The sequence below is a fragment of the Cydia strobilella genome, chromosome 14 (genome assembly GCF_947568885.1).
Source record: "Cydia strobilella chromosome 14, ilCydStro3.1, whole genome shotgun sequence".
Lineage (NCBI taxonomy): Eukaryota > Metazoa > Arthropoda > Insecta > Lepidoptera > Tortricidae > Cydia > Cydia strobilella.
Window position 1 is genome coordinate 11310541 of NC_086054.1, and position 5245 is coordinate 11315785.

The 5245-nt window shown below is 36.2% G+C and overlaps 1 long non-coding RNA gene across 1 annotated transcript; it reads left to right on the forward strand.

Annotated features, from left to right (window-relative positions):
* The first annotated feature begins 1252 nt into the window (after positions 1–1252).
* Positions 1253–2031, forward strand: LOC134747193 (uncharacterized). Its single transcript, XR_010128300.1, has 2 exons — positions 1253–1314; positions 1591–2031. It is a non-coding gene; the product is annotated as an uncharacterized LOC134747193 (long non-coding RNA).
* Positions 2032–5245: the final 3214 nt, after the last annotated feature.

A 5245-nucleotide genomic window follows, 5' to 3' on the forward strand; every position in this document is an offset into this window, starting at 1 on the left:
CAAATTACTAGTTTCATTTGCTTGAGCTATTATATGCTCGGTTATTGTGCTCGGTTAGAGCACAGTCGAAAGGACCAATAACTTTATATACATATTTGGACATGAACCAATATAAATACTAGCAGCTCGTAATAATTTCATTGAGTTTCTTGCCAGTTCTTCTCAGCAAGGATTTTTTTTAAACCTAAGTAGTAAATCTACCTAGTAGGAGAGGTAGGGGAGCAACATTAGGGAGCTACAGCTACAGTTTTTAAAATTTGACGTGTAAATGATTCCTAATAAATTTGACTGTCATCAATCATCATCCCCAACTGCTAAATATATATGTCCCAGAACTGAAAACCCACCTTGATGGTGGAGAATCATGTGCGAAAACACTAGTTAGTTTGGTTATTTTAATAAACCTTTATGTATTTTATTTATTTATCTATTATTTATTTTCGGCGCCTCTATACCAGCTAACCAACGGAGGAATGGACAATGCCAGCTGACGAAGGGTGATTTTTTATTGCCAACTGAAGCTACTTGCCCGATTCGTAAGCAATCCATATCGAAAGTGCGAAAGGCTTCTTTTTGTAGCCCAATGCTACAAATGATGCAATAACGGGAACTGCAAGGTAATTTTATCTCCGAAAAAAAAACCATATCCGAGTTGAGCCACCCAAGTGTAAAAAGACGTGACGTGGGCCAAAATACTTTTTGATGCCTAAAAACTGGTCCCTCCGAAAGAATAATTAATTTTATGATGTGTCGATATAAGTATAATTTTGCGCAAAAAGTATACTTATATCGACACATTATTTTCTAACGCAGAAAACAAGATCTGACCGGAAAAATAAGTTATTTATCTCAAAATTGCAGTAACAACGTTGTAATTTTTGGTAACGCAGTCGTTCTTAGTACATAATATTGCTGTCCTTGAGCACTGTGTCAAGATGTACTTAGCTATATCTCCCAATATTTCCTAGGTGGCGTTGAATCTTAAATGTCCTTATGAAAATGTAACATTTGAACCTTATAACAACGCCAATAGATATTTTTTGCATTAAATATTTCATGGAATAAAAAAATATTTAGTCTGTGTCCCCAACAAAGAACAACATCGTAACTACCTTGCGTTGCTATATGAAAATAAACCTTAAAGTGAGTGTGTTACATTATATTTCACTTCATTTGCTTCGACTTATTGTAACTATTAGAACGAGTGATAGCAACTGCGCGGGGGGGAGACCGCTAGCCGGAGCAGTCGCGTCACAGTCGTTGAGAGAGGTGCGTGTGTTTATTGCGTGGCCGCTGAGTTACCGCTGTCGAAAGGTATGTACTGACGATAGTTACATTATTATTATTTTAATATGCAGTTAGTCATGTTTAGTTTCTGTCCGTGTTAGAATATTTGCATTTTGTTACTCTTTTTTAGTGAATATTTACAACGCAGTCAAAAATTTACAACTGCGTAACTGCTACACTGCGTTACTAGAAAAAAGTAACGCAGTTGTTGTGAAAGTAACGCAGTTGTGTTTTTTATTAATTTTAATGTTAGAAATACATTATTAAGACCGAAATGCAAAAATACTCTTTCTTTCTTCACAGAAAGAAGCTTCTGCAAATGGCGTTAACGAACGCAGAAAAGCAACGTCGTTATAGGCTTAAATTAAAGTCAGACCCTATAAAAAATGCTGAAGCCAAAAAAAAACATCTTGAAAGGTACCACGCAAATAAAAAACTTGTAAAAGATATGACAGAGCGTGAACACAGAAATATCAAGCGTAAATGGAAGACTGCGAACAAGAAACGACGAGAACGTCAAAAGTGTGCTCAACAAATTATGAACATTACACCGGCGTCCAGCCCACGGTCAGGAACTCCAGTTTCACCAAGATCTAGAGGCCGAAGACAAATACGAAGAGATCGCTCTGCAGTTTACAGAAAAAATTTGAAAATTCAGGAAGAACTCGAAAAGATGAAACGGCTGTGCAATAAATACAAAAAGAGATACCAACGAGCTAAAACTACAATCAAAGACACGAAAAAGGTAAATAAGCTTTACCAAAACAAGTATTCAACGCTATCTAATGCAATCAAAGACCATTACAAAAGTTTGAAGTCAGTGAGAGAGAAGAAAGCCTTAAAACGAATTTTCCAAGGAGAAGGCATAGCCAAGTCGAAAATGAAGATAAGTCTTATACGCGAGACTTTGGGCATTGATCAGATGAAAGTGATGAAACGACAGAATAACCCTTTAGGGAAAAAGCATCTGGTTGATAATATTAAAAGCTTTTTAGACCGTGATGATGTTTCTAGCTAGAGCTACGGCGGGTAAACGGGAAACTGTCACCTTTAAAAAAATAAAACTGCAGAAGCGTACTTTACTGGACACGATGAAAGGCCTATTTCGGTCATTCAAAAAAGAAAACCCAGAACTGAGATGTTCTTATTCATATTTCATAAAAAATAGGCCTTTTTACGTAAAACCGCCTTCAGTTGCTGGAAGAGAGACTTGCCTATGCAAGACACATACAAATGCGCAGTATATTATAGATACTCTTCACAAAACAAGAGTCCTTGCCACCTCAAGCATGAACAAACTTATCGCTAGCACAGTATGCTCGACATATAACAAAGCTTGTATGACTGGCAATTGTAAAGATTGTAAGACAAAAGAAATTCTTTTCAGGGAAACAACAGGTAATCTCGGATTAGTGAAATGGGCTCATTGGATAAGAAAATCGGAAATGATTGAAAAATCAGGCAAAAAAGTAAAGGTTACTAAAAATGTAAAGGAAATAGCTGAAGGAACAGTTGAAGAATTGATAGGACACTTAAAACGAACTTTGATACAGTTAAAGAAACATATTTACAACATTAAAATACAGTACAAAAGTTGCCGGGATGCTATAGATAACTTGAATAATAACGAAGTCGTTCTGCATGTCGACTTTAGCGAAAACTATAACTGTAAGCATTTTGAAGAGGTGCAGTCCCACCATTTTGGCGGATCAAGAAAGCAAGTAACATTACATACAGGAGTTATGTACACAAAACCTGAAGGACATAAGAAGCCAACTGTAAATTCATTTTGTACCATTTCTGCGAATAATTCCCATAACCCTGCCTCCATTTGGGCACACCTACATCCAACACAACAACCGTCATATAACTACAATTCACTTTTTCTCCGATGGACCAACTACTCAATACCGGCAGAAGCAAAATTTTTATTTCTTAAGTCACAGAATATTCAGCGAATACAATTTTATCCGCGTTACATGGAATTTCTTTGAAGCTGGTCACGGAAAAGGGGCTGCTGATGGCGTTGGTGGCTACCTCAAACGCACCGCAGATGAAAAAGTAGCTGCTGGTTCCGATATTTCTGATGCTGAAGCTTTTTATTACACTTTGAAGGACTTGAGCAAGGTTCGAATGTACTTACTGACTGAAAGCGACATTCAAATTGTTGAAAAAGCACTACCTAAAAACCTAGTGCCGCTCCAGGGTACTATGCAAGTACATCAAGTTTTTACTGACACTCCCGGTGAACTTCAATACAGAGACCTCAGTTGCTTTTGCGAAAGGGGTTTTTGCCGTTGCATGAATCCAAAAACATATCAGCCTGTTCCTGTTCCTGTCATTGATACACTTAGAGAAGATATTCTTTCGTTTGAATTGGATGAGGAATCAGTCCTTGATGACATTTCTAATGTCGTTGCCGTACCTAGAAGATCATTTTATAATACGGTTTATTCCTCATCTTCTAACTCTGAAGACGAACCTTTAGCAAGCATTAGCCGACCATCGGTTTCTAATATAAACGAAATGCAGCTAATTGAAAAGGAAAATGTTCATCCTTCTAAGTCCATAAGTCCATGTTTTAATAAAAGTGTCTTCTGTCAAAGACAAACACTACACTTACCTCGGCGTTGCTAAAAGTGAAGTCGATGAAGAAGGAGACGTAAAAGTTATGTTTTACAAGATGGTAGATAAAACTGGCAAAAGATTCAAAGCAGTGGAGACTGATATTTCTTATGAGCCTTACGATAATATCTTGGAAATTGTTCCTAACCCTAAAGTTGTCGTAAAAGGTAGGTATATTTTCATTACGATGAAGCAATTAACGTATATGAAAAGTAAGACTGAATTATTTGTATTAAATTTACTAAGTTTGTTGATTTTGAAGTAATTTGAGTTACTTGATACTATATCACGTCATAAGAAGTAACATTTTGTTTTGTTTTATCATTATAACAGATCTCTATAAAAAGTACAAAGTATAGTATGTAAGAAAATACTACTGTGTTACTAAGTTTATACTGCCTTACTTTTGTGTCCCTCTGATTATTGTAGTTTTTTCAGTAACACATGGGCTGCTAGTGATCTTAAATGCCTTAACCTTTTATGTACGTATTATTAATCAAAAGTGGAAGGTTATGCCATTAGATGGTATTAAATATAAGTTGTATTTTGTTATTAATAGGAAAGTTTAAGTTTTAAAATGACACTTTAGTAACGCAGTAATCTTAATTATTATTAATACTCCATGAAACTGATTATTTCTGTGATTTTACTTACTAAGAGCTAAATGTATGCGTTACAGTTTAAAACGGACATATTGAAAAGTCTGATTGTGCAATTTTATGAAATAAAACTATGAAAACGGATTATATCGCGTATATTGAATTTATAATACATCCCGACGTTTCGAACTCTTTACAGCGTTCGTGGTCAACGGGTGACTGAGGAAAAATTACAAAATGCAAAAATACCCACATACTAAAATAATGAACAATCATAGACTACAAACTTTAAGGCTGGTTGTACATGCAAAATCGGTTCATAAGGCTAGTTATACACTATAATTATTTTTCAAGTAAAGATATATATATATACGCGATAAAAATAAACTATGCCGGCTCCAACCCTACACCACGGACCCGAGAAGATTTAATTCCCTCCTAAATTGTAAGAGGGTATCCCAATATGGGACCGGCAACAAACTCGGCGGGACACATCTTTTCAAAACATCAGAATGTCCAGCATCATCCAACACTACGGTCTCACAGTCTATGTCTCGCTTGCTCCTTTATCAGGTGGACTACAGGATCCCAAGCTGGTGGTAGAGAAAAGCCATCTTCCCTATTAAAGTTTGGATATTTCTTAATCTCAATGGCCTCGCGCAGCATTCTGGGTATGTAACGCTTCTCCTTGGCAAGAACCAGAGGCTTATCAAACTTGATTGAGTGATTGGCTT